The 19,489-nt window shown below is 37.7% G+C and overlaps 1 long non-coding RNA gene and 1 pseudogene across 1 annotated transcript; one reads left to right on the top strand and one right to left on the bottom strand.

The window, feature by feature from the left end:
- The first annotated feature begins 8,589 nt into the window (after positions 1–8,589).
- On the top strand, positions 8,590–10,008 carry LOC112200000 (annotated as a pseudogene).
- A 4,575-nt stretch (positions 10,009–14,583) lies between these two features.
- Positions 14,584–14,951, bottom strand: LOC121052714. The gene is made up of 3 exons (XR_005809863.1): positions 14,883–14,951; positions 14,722–14,763; positions 14,584–14,631 (listed from the first exon to the last, which is right to left on the bottom strand). It is a non-coding gene; the product is annotated as an uncharacterized LOC121052714 (long non-coding RNA).
- Between the last annotated feature and the right edge of the window lie 4,538 nt (positions 14,952–19,489).

The following is a 19,489-nucleotide window of genomic DNA, read 5'->3' on the forward strand; positions in this document are numbered from 1 at the left end:
GTTCATGTAATGATAAATACAAAGTATACAAATTAGCTAGATTCAAATGCAAGCATTCACTTCTTGATTTAGCATGTGAAGATGATTATGGAAATTGCATCAAATAAAATTCAAACATCAATTCATTACAAGTTTGGCTAGGGCTTTCAACCTTAGCTCCAACAATAGACTACTCACACATATCTACTTAAACTGGCATCAACATAATAGAAAACATTAACCTATCAAAGAATAGAGTTTAGAAATGAATAGGGATGCTCACTAGTGAAGGATGATGAAGTGGTTGCTGATGAAAACTTTGTCATGGAGATGATGTGGTGGCTCCTTTTGTGTTCTAGCTTCTTCCTTGAACTCCTTCTTCAAGATTTGAGATGATGATGATGCTTGGTATATGTAAGATGTTATGGGTAAGGATGTTGTTGAAAAATTGAGTGGTGAAGATGGAGGTTTTGTGGAGGAGATGATAGTGGGTTGTGTAGAGAAAAGAGAGAGAAAAAGATGTAATGGTTAAGTGTGGGTGATGGTTCAAGAGTGTAATGAATGGATGCTTATGTATGAAAGAGAGAGAGGTGTAAAATGATGAAGAAAGGCAAAGGAGCAGCTATGTGTCTTGGAGGAAATGAAAGGGGCAAGGAGATGGAGTGTTAGAGTGGGTTTAGGTCCCTAAAGTCAAGGGGAAAAGCATGGAAGATAAGGTGTGTGATTGGAGTAGGGAAATGATGAAGAAACATGGTGATTGACCCCTACAAAAACATGGAAGATTTTTGTGTGTGATGGAGTGGACTTTTGGTGTAACATGGGGAGTAGAGATGTGTGGGAAAAAAAGGGAAAGGTGATGTTTGATTTGTAACCAAAAAGTTGGGATTTGGTTATGAGAGATGATGGTGAATGGATATAATGAAATGTTACTCCTCCATGAAGATGGCCGGAAAATACATGGCACCATCATGAGTGATGGTTGGCTGCTACTTTTGCCGCCATTTGTGGTGGTTCGCAGAACTCGGAATTTTACTTTTTGCTCCACATTTTACCGTCATTTTTCCTAACTCCAATTCTCCACTTCAAAAACCCAAAATAGTTGTTTCCTTCACTCTTGCAATATTCTTAGATAAATCAGAAAATGACTTAGTGAAAGTTAAAATAGACTTGAGAGCAAGTTACATTCAATATTTAAGGGAATGCATATATGTGTAAATTATGGTCTAACACTAATCCCTTTTCTGGTGGTATGCTTGCTCTCTCAGTGTTTCTGCCTTTGCGCTGGCAGCTCAGGTAGCATACTTTCGTGTCTCGACTCTTGCTGCTGCTGACAGTGATGATCATCAAAGCATAACTGTGTGCTATCCTACTCCGATCACAGGTGTTAGCCTGACTTCGGCACCTTTGATCACCTATGCCAAGAAATCAAAATAGTTGGTTACTTTCTCACCTGTTCAATTGGATTTTGAACCTTCCTTGGACTTAGCTTCAAAGACCGGGGCCATAACAGTTTCTCTTGCATAGAAATGGAAATTAGGTCGACCAATTGGCAGAAAGAACAAGGTACAGAATGACAAGCTGCAACCCAAAAAGTTGAAACTTCTGAAAAAGTCCAAGTTTCCCAAAAACTAAGCAAAGGAAGAAGCTGTTGATAAAGAGTAGGTTGTGGATCAAGTTGAGTTTGTAGCTGCATTTGATATTTCTAGGGAAGCCCTCTCTGCATATGGTGGTCCAAGGCTTAAGAATAAATTAGGTGGAGTTTGAATTGCTTGGCGCCAACCTTAGTACTGTGAAATTATTGATTTCAATGCTTTCTATCTAGGGTAGCTATAGGGTTACCTAAACAATGATATAATTTTGTCGTGCCCTCCAAGAGTGGTCATTGTGTATTGTTACCTACTTTTATGTTTAACATATTGACACCCAACTCCCTTAAAAAGAAAAAAATAAAAATTCAGTTACATGACTCATTTGACTATGACTTGTGTTAGAGATTTGACACATATGGATAAAAACGCTTAAAAATAAGGAGAGTGAAATCCATACTCCCCATTTTATAATTCACATTCCCTCTTTCCATTTTTGGTTGTAATTACTAAAGACAAATCTTTTTTTTTCTTTTCTTTTTTTGAAAAAATGGCTGGCGCGGCTACCTTCAAATCTTGATTAATGAAACTGTCGAATACAAGGGGAAGACATGGAGCCTAAACCCCTGATTACAATAAGCATCTAGAGTATGTCTCGAAATAATATCAGGAATCTCTACAAAGTACATGTATTCTAACAAGAATCAACTAGCACAAAGTGCCCTACTAGCTACTCCATTTGTCTTGACATAGCGGTGACATAATGAAAAAATAACTCACTATGTAACCCGATTACAACGTAGCATAATTACCAATTGCACAGCTTGCTTACTATGTTGCCGCAGGAGGATAAATCCGAAGACACTTAATTTCATCCTACCACTAGCGCTGCAACTATTTGACCAAACAAAGAACTCGCCACCTACCTAGAGCAGACAAGTTACTGCCACAAGAGGGGTGCGGCCATTTGACAAAGCAAGAAAATCGCTTCCTATCTAGAGGAGACAAGGCACACAAGGTGCATAGACTGGCACGAAGCTCTCCTCGTCGTACCGAACACTAATAGTGACTTATTAATTGCATCAAGCCATATGCTACTAAAAAATAACAGCAAAATAAAACATAAATTGACAAAACAAAAAACATAGCCCACTATATCCAGGCCCAATACCCTAGATATGAAGCAAAGAACATACACCAGCCCAAGAGGAAGGCCCAGCCTAGCCTCTACCTGACTACCATCATCGACGTGAACCAGGTACTTCGCTGCCAACGCTTCTCGGCTGTTGTCACACCACCACCCATATCCACAATTTTTGAACCTTATAACGACACTGTCGTCTCATCATTACCACGCAAGCAGATTGAATGCTCACAATCTTGTCCACCCAGGCTTGACCGAGGCCGCCCATCACCGGCAATCACACTAGCATCAGCGATCCGTGCAGCCATCTTCCTTTTATCGTCCGCAATCAAATGTCACACCAGATCGTTTCGACAAAATGACCACACAAAGCCCAACCAACCCACCTCATACCCACACCAGATCGAGCCATCACCCCCAGATATTGGTTTACCAGATCAGCTGTCATCCTCAGAGAAGAGAGTATCCCGTCCGATGGAGCCACCGAAAGGAGTAAAAGGTTTTTTAAAGTTTTACCTAGCAGAGAGAAAGAGCATTTAACAATATGATTGGTTCTTTGCGCCTCCAGATTTTGTGTCGTAACAAGGCGTGGAGGTTTCAGCTCAAGGATTTGGTTGCATGGGCATGTCTGTCTTCTATGGCCCCCCCAAAGCCCGAACCAGACATGATCAAACTCATTCACCACGCCATCAACGCCGGCGTTACCTTCCTTAATACCGCTGATGTCAGGTCTACTTATGAAGGAAGCTTGAAACAACTTGGTGTAGATTCTGTTGATCTCTATTATTAGCATCGAATTAACCCCCATGTCCCCATTGAAGTCACGATTTGTTTTCTTCTTCAATTTGATCTATCAATTCTTCAATTTCTTGTCGTTTGTGTTTTTCCCAGTGGAAGTGAGTGCTTGACCACAAGTCAAGCTTTGTTTGAACTCAGTTTTGGACTTTTGCCCTCACCACTGTTCTCTCATCTTGTTTGAGTTGTAAAACTAGAATTTGAAATTGTACTATCATTTAATTTTAATAATGGACCACATTTAGAAACCAAGGATCACCAGGAATGTAAAGGATCTATATCTCTGTGAATCTTCTTACTGAATAACAAACAAGCCATTTCATCTTTGATTGACCCACATTTACTACAAAAGCTCCTCCACCCCTTACCCCATGAAAAGAGGTGTTGATTGCCTAGTACAAGGATGGAAGAAAAGAGAAAAGGGTAGGTGTTTGTGCTATGTTGGGGTACTAGGTCTGTGCTTGTGCTACCTTCCTAATTTTTATAAGTTTTGTGTAGGCCTGGGATGGTTCGGGTTTGAAAAAAAAAAAACAGGAACCGAAACCGAACCAAAGGGGATGTTTTCGGTTTGGGTTTGTCAAAATTTAAGGCTGGAACCGACATCAAACCGAACCGTTTTTAGTCGGGTCGGTTTTGTTGGTTATCGGTTCTAAACAAGGTACCAGAAACTGCAAAAACAGTCAATTGCCAAAGTGCAAAACTAGAACATATTTATTCCAAATTGGGCAACTGAAACTCACTGTTTTTGACCATCAAAAGTACAGAAATCAGAAATGTATGAAACTAAAATCCACCCTTCTCTAGCTCATGAATGCCATCAATTGATCAAACTATCAAAGAATGAGAATAAACTAAACTACTAAAGCACTGTGCTTATCTGCTACCCTTCTCTAGTAGCATATCTGCCATATCAAGCAAATGAGCAATTACACCAGTATTACACAATCAAGCAGCATATCAACTCATTAAGTAATAATCAAACTGGAACAATAACAAAGTGATAAACTGTCAAACTATGAAAGTGAACTGAAATAAAATGAGTAGTAGACTATAGAGTACACTAGTACAGCAGCATTATTAGAGGTTGAAACATAAATGAAATAAAGATAGCAAGCATTCAAGTGATTCAACAAGTTCAACAAACAATCAAACAATCAAGTTCTGAAATAACAATGATAAAAATTCAAAAAATGCAGCAAACAATCAAACATCTTCTAGACTTCCACAATTCCACTTTGCTTTACATTCTTGATTCTTCCATAGTTCCAACTTCCAAACACAACTTGCTGCAACTCAAACAAACAAACAAAAAAACCAGTAAGTTCACCAACTCACCAAGTCTAGGACTGATTATTTTAGTTCATCAACTCAAACAAAAACAAAAAAAACCAGTGAGCAAACCTGAGCTTATTTTATTTTTTTCACACTCCTAGTCTTTGACACTGATTTGGAAGATTTTGATGCTTCACTACTCTTTGAAAGTTTGGAAGACTATGTAGCCTTTCGGCTTTGTTGAGTGGCATGAGTTTCTTCAACTTCTACTGCTGCACCTGCATTGGCCTTCTCCAATCTCTTTCTCACTTCTTCTTCTTGATCTACATAAGCGCAAACAAACATAGAACAGTTCACATTAGAAGTCGTAAAGTTGCAAAAAGAAGCTAATCAATCTATGTAATAACAGTTCACATTATTAAGTAAAAAATGCAAGTAAGTTACTAACCTTTTTCAACCTCCTCGAACCACCCCATTTCCTCAATGGTTGGAATATATTCTAACCCCATTATTGCATCAGATTTGAGCCAATTTTGGAGGCAGATTAGGGCTTCAACAGTTCAAGGAGTTAATGAACTCCAATAAGGATCAATTACCCTCTTCCCTGTGCTGAAACTATTCTCACTGGATACTGTTGAAACTTGGATTGCTAAAACATCCCTTACCACAGCTTGCAAGTTAGGATACTTTAAACCATTAACTCTCCACCAATCTAAAATGTTCCAATTTTCGTTATCTTGAGGCTTCTCTATGGGATCAAGCAAGTATCTATCAACCTCTCCTCCAACCACCACTGCCCCACCTTCAAGTTGCTTGTTCCACAAGCCTAGCATAGCAGCCCTCTTCCTGGTTAACCCTCATGTGGGCACACTTGGTGTTGATCTACTGCTAGGGCCTTCTCCCACATTTCTTTTCCTCTTTGAAGCAATCCGATCACTATTAGAAGTGGCATACATATCACACAAATCCAGCACAAGCTGTTTCACTTCATCTGATCCCTCTTAATCTCGTCACTTCCCATGTAAAGCATTGTTTCACACACATATTCAAAATTCTTCAGTTTATACCTCGGGTCCAAAACAAGTGCAAATAAAAACAACTTTTTGATGTCATCAAGGGATCCGAAGTATTTCTTGTACTTGGTCCCTATTTTGTTAGCCATACCAAACAAAACCTTGTCACTCTCACTTGAATCATTATCAATGGGCTTGTAAAACAGCTCTGCCTTTACTATGACTATGTCATGGAAGGCTTCGTTTGCTGTAGGGTGAAGCTGTGCACTCACACTAACTGTGACATCGTAGAAAACCTTCAGAAACTTCACAAAAACACTTGCTTTATCCCAATCAGCTTGCACAGGGCCCCCTACCCTCTTCCTAGCCTGCCTTGGCCTAACTTGAGTTTCAGCCTCTATATTTTCATCATCAAGCTCCTCATCTTCATCAAAATAACTTCTGTATCTAGCATCTTCCTCATATGCCATTCTATCGAAAGCCTTCTTTAATTCTAAAGTAGTGTCTAGCATAATGAAGGTGGAGTTCCACCTTGTAGGCACATCTAACACACACACTTTCTTACACGGTATCTTCTCTTTCTCAACACATAGCTTAAATGCATCATATCTTTGTCCACTGCTCCTCACATACCTAACAATATTTCTAATGCTAGCCACTGACCTATCCATTATATGCAGACCAGCCCTCACATTATGTTGACAATGTGAGCCATGCATCTCACATGCATAAACCTCCCATCAAACAAAGGTTTCCTAGGCCATCCACTCATTTTATTTTTAAGGTACTCTATGGCTACCTTGTTTGCCGATGCATTGTCTATTGATATAGTCAATACACTATCCAAATTCCATTCAACCAAACAAGTTTCCAAAATCTTTCCTATGCTATTCCCACTATGGTTAGGTATAACACAAAAATTCAAGACTCTTTTGTGCATATGCTAGGTAGCATCTATGAAATGTGCTGTTATAACCATATAATTGATGTTCTGACATGAGGTCCATGTGTCTATTGTCAAACAGACAGAATGTGACCTCAATTCCCCTTTCAATGTTTGCTTTTTGGCATCATACATGCACAAAAAATTCTTCACAACAACTCTCCTATAAGGCACATTCCACCTTGGTATAGCTACTGAACAAAAATAAAAAAACCTCGGCCTTTCAATTGAACTGAAAGGCAGTTCATCCAACACAATCATAACACATGCATCATCTAGACATGTATCTTCTGACCATTGCCTAGAAACTAAAGAGCATTTCTGATCAAACACATCACTGGTTAATCTTTGTTGACTCTCTTCTAAGTCATTTCTACCGGGATACCCTTTGCAAAATAGCTCTATATGCTTCCTAAGTGAACTAGTACCATTTTCCCTAGAATCACAAGCTAAATGAGTGGAGCAGTACTTACACTGAGCTCTCTTTGTACTGCCAACTACAATCTCCTGTCCATCCACAACCTCCAGTAAAGGCTTGTCGAATTTGGTGAAATGCTTCCACACTTCGGACCTCTCCTTCTTGGCCTTCTTATCCCTCTTTCTCTTTGTGTTCTTTGCAGGCTCAAACTTCTTCTTCCCTTTACTTTTTGATGCTCGAGTTGCTGGAGAAGGAGATGATGTTTGATTCTGTTCATCTCCATTTTGTGGAGCAGCCACGACCTCATTGCTAGTTACTGAATTAGTGGAGTCACTGGATTGAGTTCCTGACTCAAACCCTTCAGAGGCCATTACTTTGGACTGGAATCAGAAGAATTGGGGATTTGGGGATTTTTGAATTGGGGATCGACCGATCGGGTGAAGGCGTGAAGGAATGGCCGAAGGCCCGAATGAGGTTTTAGAATTTTAAGGTTTCAGTCGGGGATGACTGGATGAGGTTGAGACTCGAGAAGAAGGAGGAAGAAGAAGAGAAGAATTGAAGATTGAAGAACTGAAATGAGTGAAATCGGGGCTACGTTTACAATTTTAGGGTTTTAGATCCATTATATGTAAGCCAATGATAGGATGCTAGGTGGAAAAGGAGACCGTTATATCAGTTCTCCGATTTTTTGTGTTTCAAACACACAAGAACAGGACCAAACCTGTAGTTTTTCTCTCGGTTCGGTTTTCCACAAACAGCCTATATTTTTCCGTTAGGAACCGCACCGAACTGCCAGTTTCGGTTCGGTTCGGTTCGGGCTAGTTCTACGGGTTTTTAGGTCAAAAGTCCCAGGCCTAGTTTTGTGTACCTTATATGTGGAGAAAAGTTGGTGTGGCAGAGTATGGTTACTAGTTTGCATCTATGAAGAGATTACAACTAAAGCCCTTATATTTTCAATTTTGGATCAAGTGATAGTATGTGACCTTCCATTTATTTGTGTTTTTCTTATCATGGGCATTTGTCTATGTGCTTGTGTTATCTTCCTCATATGTATATGGAGACATTTACATTATGATATATGAGTGATATGCAATAGAAGCGCGGGTGGTCATTGTTATTGCATCCTTTGGTTGGGATTATGACTACAGTCCCGAAATTCTTAATCTTGAATCAAGTGTGATTTGACTTGTAAACTACTATTTGTTAAACAAAATTGACTACTAGATTCTATTATGCTTTTCACTACATATCATGTCCAAAGGGGAAATACAGTTTATATGTCAGCTTGCATTCTAGCAATTATTACCTCACTTAATTAACAAGCTAGTCACCTCTCAAACTTTAGCTGTTAGTATTCCAAATTCCAAATCTGTTTCATATATATACCCATGAGTGGCTTCCATTTGTTGCACAACCTCTTCATATCTTCCACACTCCAACATAAACCATAGTTCTCTTTCTTAATCTGTGAACCTCCGTCTCTTACCAACACAGATAGAAAACTAGTGAAGCATCCAAATCTTGCAAATAGCCTCTAAATTTAGTTCAAGTTGGAAAAAGGCCACATAACCAACCTAGTCTTGCCTTCTTCATCTTTAGTTTCCTTCAACCCTCGTACATTTTCTTTCTCTTGATGAATATATCGGCTATCGTAGAAGCTATGTCTATAACCAAAGATGTTGGTTCCAGTTCTCAAGTGCAGGAAGTGGAGTTTAAGAATGATAAGAACAGCAACAAGGATGCAGGTGGTGAACCAAGCCTACATCAACGTGACGAAAATGATAAGCTTAAAGATGAGGTTGATCCAGATGAAGAGGATGAGCTTGCCACATTCAAATGTGACAAAGAATTGGTTCTTGGCCCTAAGTTTTCTCTCAAGGAGTAGCTTGAGAAGGATAAAGTAAGTGGCCTTTTTACTTGATAAATTTTCAGTTTTCAATTTCATTCATTGATGTTGTTCACATGATCAATTCTTCTAAGGATGATGAAAGTTTGAGGAAATGGAAGCAGCAACTTCTTGGGAGAGTTGATCTCTCTGCACTAGCTGTTGGAGGTAGATATACTTAATGTTTGACTTGTAATTAACTTCAAAATGTATTGAAATTTAACAATGCTAGTTCGTGACTGCCATTGATGTTTGAAACTAATGAGCATGCAGAGAGTAAAGAAGCAGAAGTGAGGATCTTAAGTATGACTCTGATGTTCCAGGAGCGGCCTGAACTTGTGCTGCCGATTCCATTCACCAACAAACCAAAGAGCAGTCTTTTCACACTCAAAGGAGGAAGCAAGTTCCGGACCAAATTCACATTTACTGTCTCAAAAAACATTGTCTCAGGCCTCAAGTTCACCGGCTCAATTTGGAAGACTGGTGTCAAAGGTAAAATATTCAAACTGACATTCACTCATATAAGTATATTCTAGTCAAACTAACATTCCTTCCCTGATATTTGGATAGTGCACAGTTCAAAAAGAATGCTTGGAACCTTTAGTCCTCGACCAGATCCTTATACGTATGAAACCGAAGAAGATACTACCCCTTCAGGCATGCTTGCAAGGGGCAAGTATTTTGTCAGAATAAAAGTGAGCATATTTATTAGACCTACCTAATTAAAGAGCTTTTGTTAGTTACTTATACCCAAAAAACAAAAGGCTAGCTTGGCTTTTTTTCATTAACATTGGTTTTCTTCTTGTTTTAGTTTCTGGATGATGATGGAAAATGCTATTTGGATGCTAGTTACTACTTTGAAATCCAGAAGAACTAGGCAGCACCCTCTTGAAATCTTTTTCATTTCCGCATTATCTTGTCAGAATTAATTGGCTTGGTGATGGCTTCAAATGACCATTTTAATTTAGTGAGTTATGGGAATAATATTTCTCTGGCATGTTGTATCTTAATTGTAACCATGTTCCTTTGGGAAAATTGCAATCCAAATTTCAATTTAATATGTGCAAGCACTGTGCTGATCACATCAGTCTCATATTTTATTGTAATTTTCTAGTTTCTTCTCTCTTTAATCCTTGTTATAATTTCATAGAAACAGCATCCTCTCATTATTTTCCTCTCATGATTAAGCCATTTTTCTCTCATGATTAAGCCGCAGTCTTCGTGCTGTGTAACTCGGTGATTGATGTGAAAGTGAGGTGATAATTGTTTTTTATAATTTTCCTAATATTTGCATTAAATAAATAACGTAAAGTTTAATAACAACAAATATTTAGCATAAAAGAAAGTGCAGGCAAATAATTAGCATAAAAGAAAGTGCAGGCAAGGTAAAGATCAAGAATGTAAAAGTGCAGGAAATAACAAGCAGAAAGATAAAAGCAATAAGATAAATAACAGAATTGTAAACAACGATAATTTAAAGTGCAGGAAAGATAGATGAATACCAGTAAAGAAAAGCGATAAGATAAAACATGTAAAGACTGATAGTTGTGTTCAAATGTTGAAATGTATTCAGATAAAAATTGTAGTAATCGCGCTGAGCGTTTCGTTGGAGACCACTATCAAAGATACCTATGGTCATCTTTAGAGTGAATGATACATTACTAAATAAAGGAAAAGATACAATCTTGGTTGTAAGTATCAATCGAGATCGTATTAATTGCATGAATTCAAAGTTGAAAATCAATGCGCAGTTACGTGCATTTGAATGCAATAACTGCTAACTTGGGACTTAAAACTCATAACCGCGCATTTAATTTTAGCAGCTTTTAAATATGTTGAATCATTTTAACACCCGCATATAATGGCCTTTGTGAACTTGAATAACACCATTCAATCGCTGCCATTCATTACATCGCGGCCATTCAATAGCTGTCATTTGAAAATCAATGTGCTGTTACATGCATTTGAATGTCGTAACTGCTAAATTGGGACTTAAAACTCATAACCTGCATTTAATTTATGTGGCTTTTAAATACCCTAAATCATTTTAACGCCTGCATCTAATGGCCTTTATGAACTTTGACTAACACCATTCAATAGCGGCTATTCATTACGCCGCGGGCATTCAATAACGATCATCCATTATGTGTCACGGCTATTCAATTGCGATCATTCATTATGCCGCGGCAATTCAACCGCCGTCCCAACGCCCTTCGTGCTTTGAATTCACATAAATAGCTATCGTATGCACCACGTAAGTAAAAATATTTTGTGGGCCCGACTCACATGTCTGGCACTAAGGCCTTGCCAAACTTAGGTTCAAACAGAGCCCCTCCAGTCCCTTGAGCTTCGGTATATATGCCGAGTGGTTAAGGGACTAAAGATCAATGTCACAGGCTTAGTTAGCAAGGTACAGTCTATTTGCTTCTTGCCTAATGTTGCTAACGTCTCTCAATGTCTGGCACGTTTTCAAGCTCATTGGTCCATGGTCATTTAACCATAGTTCGATATACCTCTTCATTCAACCATGGTTATTTCTTATGCCACGGCCCCGCGGTTATTCGCTAGAGGTTATTCAACCGCCGTCATAGGAAAAAAATGTCTTTTGAGCCCGAACCACCTGTTTGCCACTTTGGCCTTGAGAAATTTAGGTGCAAACAGACCCCCCCCCCCCCCCCCCCCCTTCTTAATTTCTTGAGCCTCGGCTTAAGTCGAGTGGTTAAGGAACTAGTGAACAAGATCGGTCTCATTGTAGAGTGAATTTTGATGAAGAGAACAAATTTATTCTCAGCCTGACATCAAAATATTTTGGGCCGTGATCATAGAAAAATCTCAACCTTGCAATAATAACCTCTCATGGTTGCCAAACAATTAAACGGCTCCCAACAACACAACTTTCTATTATTTTTATTTTTGCAAAAGTTAAAGCAAGAAAACAAAACATAGAAGTCTTGTGGCCATTGTGCAAGCAAGTGATCAATAATAATTAGTTCGGTGTCTTCTCACCAAATTTTAATCTGTTAAACTCCATGTACCTAACATCCACTGAATTGCTACATGATTTTGATATCGGGTAACTGTAATTTTCATATCATTCCTCGTATGAACACTTTGATAGTCTCCAAAACAGACAAAGCCCATATCTATCTCCAAAATGACTTGTATTTTTGATCAGTTTCACATCACCACTATCAAAACACCTAACGCAATATTTTTGATCATGAATCAAGATTTTGATAGTCTCCAAAACAGACAAAGCCCCATATATACCTTTATGAATGTTAATGTCAGATTGATTCACATGAAAACTCTATCATACAATTGACATATTCAATGTAAAAACCGTACCTTGGAATTTCGATCAGAACGTATCTAATTGCTGAAGGCTCCTCCTCTTCATCTTCTTTTCCTTTCTCTCCTCTGCCTCTTCTTTCCTCCCGTCAATAGAACCCAGATTAAAACCTCCTCGATATCTCTGTCTCCTCTCGTTTCCTCTTTCCCTTCTTCCCTCTTTTAGGCCATGTTTGGTTGGTGGAAAGGAAAGGAATCATTTTCCTTTCCAATGGGAAAGTGAATCCTGAGGGGAGGAGGGAGGAACCAATTTCCTCCACCTTTTCCTTTCCTTTGGGAACCAATTTCCCTTCCTTGGCTATCCCAAACGCAGGAAAGGAAACACTTTCCTTTCCCAATGCCCAGATTCTGGGAAACAAACATGGCCTTATAGTATTGAGAGTTTAGATTCGAGTGTGCTTTAGCAGCTATCGGCCTACCACACGAAGAGGACAGGTGAGTGTTTACATGTCTAATGTGTGTGTGTGTGTGTGTGTGTGTGTGTATAAAGGCCTACTCACCTAAGGGACAGTTTTTAAGGGACTGTGAGGAACAAGTGAATCTGACGGCTGAAAATAAATGCACAGTTTTAAGTTATTATAATTTCTGCTTTTATATTTAATACATATGGTTATGATACATATCTCTTACAATCCCTTAAAACTGTCACTTAGGTGAGCAAATCTGTATATGTGTGTGTGTGTATTACACGTGAGGGACAATTCCGTAAAAAAACAGGTAGGAGAGGGGTAAAATGCTCAATGCACTATTCATTTTGTTTGTCTTCATCTTGTTTGAGTTTTAATATAGTTAGAATATGTATATGTTCTCTTAAGTTTGATCCCCTCATGCATTCACCTTGGCTTAATAGCCATACAGAGAAGAGAGAGAGAGCAACATGAAAGGATAAAAGTTGGGGGTATGTTGTAGGGACAGATTACACGACGGTGAAACCGTAGCCTTTGTAGTTTTTTTTTTCTTTCTATTTATTCTTTTTTATTTATGGGGTGAAATCAGTAGTTTAGGCTAAATATATTGAATGTAGGGTGAGAAAAGAAATCAGTAGGGTGGCAATAGATGCACCCTTGAAAATCTAGTAGTTGAAACTTGTTTGAAACCAATCCAATCCAAAATGATTTTTATAACATTTTCATTCCATGTGCGTATTTTCATTCTATTTGGGTTGAGTTCATTTACTTTGACAAATTAGTACCTTAACACGACCGACCAATTAACAATCTTAATTTGGACGAATTCCTCTTAGAGCTTGAATTAAATAGAATGTTATGAAAATCCAATAAAAAGATTGAAAATCTACGTATATCTATAGTTGAAACTTGTTTGAAACTAGTCCAATCCAAAATGATTTTTATAACATTCTCATTGCATGTGCACACACACACACACACACATATATATATATATATATATATTGATTGGGAGTCGGGTAGCAATAGGCCTCGACAACAGGCCAGGGTGGGCTTCATTGTAAATCGCAAAATCCAAGCTTGTCCATATAAAGAGGGCCTTGTGGGCTTTTCCGGGCTAGGCCGGGCTTTATTTACAAAGAAATATTTAAATAAACTATATTTTTTTTTAAAGGAGTTTGGAACCCAACCTAGTTTGGAGGCTCATCTCCATGTCCAGTTCAATCTATTGAAATAAAAAGATGGAAAATACAAAGTGTAGGGAATTGGGGACTATATCAAAAGTCCAAAATCATTCCCAATTACAACTTGGAAGTTAGAACAAAAGCAGACTATTAATACAACTTCTATGAGTTTTGATACCAAGAAATATAGGCATATGGATACAGCAAGCACTAGGGTGATAAATATAACTTCTATCAGTTATATCTACTCGAACAATGACAATTCACAAATTAAAAGCATTGGGGGCTGCATGCTTCAGAAGTTCAGACCTGCCACCTCCAATGAGAAACCCAAAATTAAAAGCCAAGAACTAATTAAATACATAACTAATTCAAGAATACAATGGGAAACTGGAAAGGATCCAACATTGCTAAAGAAAAAGACTATTCAGAGCAGCAAGGATCAAGTATATGAATTCTCTAATTCCAAAAACTCATGTTCATAATTTCACTATTTAACAGACAAGTGTGATGGGAAGTGAGGAACTGAGAATTGTCAACTATCTTTATTGAACTAAAATGGTAAAGGAACAGTTCACTCACATTGAACTTATATCGAACACTTGGTGGGCATAAAAACAATCTCTTTCAAAATTCATTGTCGCATCACTTTCTCTGCAAACAAATTTCCACATAGTTTTTTATACAAACAAAACCAAGATAATTCCTTTTCAACGAATATTTGAGAAGAACATAGTCACTCACTAGAGTTGGTTTACAAGAAAATGGACATCGTCGTGTCCATTTCTCCAAATTCCAAAACAAAGAGAGAAATATCAGTAATCCCAGCCAATTCAAATGAAACAAACACCAATATTAGTGGTAATTAACACCTAGAAGATGGACAATGAACAAAGAGCACTTACCCGTAGAGCTAAATCTTTGCTAAGTTTCAAGTCTTTGCTCTCAAATACGGGTTTGCGAGGCTACTAAGGGAGCAATGTAAGTCGTGAGATGAGGAAGAGGAAGAAAAGAAAAATAGTGATGGATGATTGGAGCACAAACATGAGCGATGTGAGAGGTAGAGTCAGCGGAGTAGCGATGGAGGTTTAGGTCGAGAGACGAGAGGAGCGGCTGAGAAAGTGAGAGTGAGAGACATTTTAGGTTTAGGTCTTTTAGTCTTTAGGTGGTAGACAGTTGTGTTGGGGACATCATTGAGTATAAAATAAGTGCAAATTTGGTGTATGATGTCTCCTACTCCCAATATTAGGAGGTCAAGTTTTAGTAAAGGGAAAAAGTAAGAGTATCGTACCCAAGGGATTGAGTAACTCTACCCTAGTTAGATCACCGCGAAAATAAACTTAGAAAACGCATGCAAGGTCTACCTTTTTACAAATTTACAACCTTAGCCCTTTGGAAGCTAAAGATCATGAGGATGATATTTACAATTGTGGTAGTGAACGGTTTGGTTGATTTTAATTTTTGTGAAGTAAATTAAGTTGCATAAAATAAAATAAACAAATAAAAATGTAGAGACTAAATCAATGAGAAGAATAGAGACTTAGGCATCACACATAACCTTACTCATGCACAAAATGTAACCCATATTTGATGTAATAATAGGCTTTGACAAACTTCCCCATAGTGCTTTAGTGAAGCTACCAAGAAACCAACTGATTATGCAATTTAACAATCTCTTTTGAAGCATAGCTAAATTACACGACCTTTATACCTTTAAAATCTTCCGGATCCTAAATGGCTTATGGTGCCGTGAGCCTAAATTCTTCCGGAACCTAAACTCACAATGTCATGCTTTAATTTCAAGGTAAGAAATTCAAGCAACTTAGTTCTTCCCATAGGAATAAGCTAAGCCACCACCTATTTAGCTACACACGCTCACGGAATCAAGAGTTTATTAAGTTCATGTTTCCAATTCATTAATTTCTTAAAGCATGTTTCTAAGTGACAAATCTATAAACACACTTAGAGTACATGAAAGTATAGTAGTCAAAAGATTTAAAGCATGCATAAACATCAAAACACATGGAAATTTACATTATTTGCACATAAGTTTGGCTAGAGCTAGCCTTAGCCTCAGATCCAACTATTCACAACACATGTTATTACAAATATAAGCCATGAATATCATATTAAAGAGAGAAGGAAGAGAAAAAGAGACGAACTACCCAACCTCCTACCTAGCTCTCAAAGATGTCAAATGATGAGAGAATTGCTTCAAGGTATGAGATTTTCCGTTTTACAACCCAAAACACCATACACACCCACAAAACTCAAGAACAAGGAAGAACAAGGGCTTGGATATGTGAAAGCAAGTGTTGTGATTGATTTAGAGTGTGTAGTAACTTCGGTTTTGGTGAAACTCAAGTGCCTACATACCTATTTCTCACACAAACTTAAAGAACTATGTACAAGGTATGAAAAACTAACCTAAAACTAGAGAAAAGAGTGATTTTGATGCTCCAAAATGAGAGAGCCAAGGGGATGCATAATTTTGGGGAGAGAGAATGGGCTATTTAAAGGCCAAAGAAATTCAAATCAAGGGTGGAGATCAAAAGGAATCAATGGTGAAATGTGATGGACAAATGTGGAAGCACAAAATGTGGATCTAGTTTTTGACTCCACATAGAAAAGACCTAGAAAGCCCATAGATATTTGGACTTGGCTTCTCTGCTAGAATTCATTTTGCTAGAATCTGTTTGGATAACACTGTGAGCTCGCCATGTCAGCGTGGTTCAATCCAAGGGCCATTAAACTGACAACACATAAAGCCCATAGATTTCACTAACGATCTAAAATAGTACTTTAACGTCAACACCAATCTCTATCCCTCGACTCCTCTCATCTCCCTCTCTCTCTTCACCCAATTTCCTCCTTCCCCTCACCATCTAGTCGTGAACTGAATCGAACACGATCTGTCGACTCCTCACATCTCCCTCTCTTGCTTCGCCCAATTTCCTCCTTCTCCTCACCATCTTGTGTTATGTTATTTGTTGAATCAAATTGATTTGGGTGTATTTCAATTTATTGGATTTGGGCGTGTTTTGTTGGGAGGTTGTAGGAATGAATTCTAAATTGTTTTGTTGATGCAATAGATCGAATTTGAAGATGACTACTTTGTTGATGCGTTTTCTGCGGTCTGTTATGATTGCCCTTTTGTTTGTTTTGCATATTGTTAGTATTTTCCATCTATATTAAGCATTTTATCATCTGGATTGGTCTGTTTTGAGGGAGTTTCATTATTGATTGATGGGTTGAGTGTGGAAAAAAAAATAATGCATTTGTATGCCCTGAGCTTTGATTTGGAGTAGGAGGGTACCACTGGTGTGAAGTAGAGGAAAGAGTGGAAATTTCTAAGGATTTGGTATAGCATTGATGTTGTAATTTTACCAATTTCGAAACTTTTAGTCACACTAACAGAGAAAATGCTTAAGTTGGTTTGTAAGTTATGGAGCTAATGTTATCCATCTTCACCTTCAAGCTATGAAGCTAATGTTATCTTGCATTTATTTATTCGTGTTTGATTCATTTTGGTTTTGGTTTGGATTTTCTATGGAAGTTTGGATTTTTGTGGAAATGGAATGAGGAATTGAAAAGTGAGAAGGTTTTGGTTGTGGGTTTTTATTGTCGTGGTGTGGTATGGAGATTAGCAGGATGATTATTGAAACTTGTTTTTTGGGCATGAATTTTTGTTCTTGATTGATGTATGGTGAGCTAAAAGGTTTATATGTTTAGTTTTTGTTTGGAAAAATTAGATCTTTGAGGCCTGGAAGTGAGTAGTTTATGTTTTTCTTCATTGGTAAATTTCAAATGTTGTTTGTTAAGTTCAACTTTTCATGGACTATTGTGGGTAATTGGAGTTAGATATATGCCAATGTAATATGTGCTTGTAATTGTATTTTTCTAGGTGCCCAAACCTTGAGGTTCTTTCGATCAAGTGCTGCCCGAATGTGACTGATGGATCCATCGCTGGCAGAGTTTCGGTGCACCATGATTAAGGAACTTGACATCAGCTATTGCCATGAAATATCTTCAGAATCTCTGGTGTGGATTGGGAAGAATTGCCCTAATCTCACAATTGTTAAATGGAATGCATTGAATTTGCTAGATCCTTCTGAACACGCTGGGATTGTTCCTGAGGAGTATTTAAAAACTTGCCCTTAAGATGCAAATTCAGAAGCTGATGCAATTGGCAAATCAGAGCACAACATGTTGGTTAGGATATGGAAGTGGAGCTGATGATGTTAACTAATAGTAGATTTTTTTATTGTTGAAGGCTGTTGGTTTTGGTGAAGGTGTAAACTTTTACTTTTAGCCATGACTCCAATTTGGAGTGAATTGTGAAGCTTCTATGTATGAAAAGATTGTGCAGGACTCCAATTTGAAGTGAATTAATATGAAAAGTTTCTATGTATGAAGAAATTCTGCAGGGTATTATTTACATGAATGAGAATTTCATTTTTTATCTTAACTTTGGCAAATGACCAGCCATGTTATTCAAAGTTCTGAAGCTTCTTTAAGTAAAGTAACTAGCTTTGTCAATAGGTATACCAAAGAAGCAGATTTCAAGAACATAAATGCTTGCTGTTTTAAGTGATTGCCTCCTTGTTAAGCTACTGAATATGAATCAAATTGAAACTCAAAAGTTTGTTACCAAAACTCCCATACATACACAACAAATTGAGCAGAAAGTGGCAAACTGATGGACAAAATTTCTCAAGTTCTGCTAGGAACTGCAGAAAACTAAAGCATGTTCTGTACTCCCATACATACACAACTGATGGTCAAATTACTCAAGTTCGGTTAGGAACTGCAGAAAACTAAAGCCTGTACTGTACACACACAACTGATGGTCAAATTACTTAAGTTCGGCTAGGAACTACAGAAAACTAATTGAGGTAGTGTACTAAGATTGTGATTAAAAAAAAAAATTTGAAAGATGAAAACACAAGATATTGAAAAGTTCATTATCAAATAGGTAATGCTTAAACTATAAAAGCAAAGAGCATTGAACAGTTCCACAAACAAGCATCCTATTATAATATGAAACTCCCAAACTGTACCAAAAGACACCAAGCTTTACAAAGCCTAACATTTACACAATTCTGTGATATCCTTCACCACAGATGGCAAAAAGAAGAAGAAATTGAACTCTGAGTTCAAATCATTCATCACCACAAATTGAGTTTTTCCCATCATCTGGAAAATCTTGAGAGTTAAGTAATGCTTGGTAACTAAAACTTTGAGATTCTTGAAGTGGCATCCATAACATTGGAATTGGTGCACCACAATTACCAGACTGAGGACATGATGAAAAAAGAAAAAACAAACATGAGTAACTTTTAAGAAAACTTAATTCCTTGGTTGAATCAAAATTAGAAGAACAACTTTTACAAAAACTCAATAGCTTGGTTGAATCAGAACTAGATGACTTTTCTTTCTTAAGAGGACTCCCTTTTCGATTCTTGGGCAAACTTTTTTCAAAATCACCTATAATTCTTGTTTTTCTTCCTCG

Source organism: Rosa chinensis, chromosome 4, assembly GCF_002994745.2.
Source record: "Rosa chinensis cultivar Old Blush chromosome 4, RchiOBHm-V2, whole genome shotgun sequence".
Lineage (NCBI taxonomy): Eukaryota > Viridiplantae > Streptophyta > Magnoliopsida > Rosales > Rosaceae > Rosa > Rosa chinensis.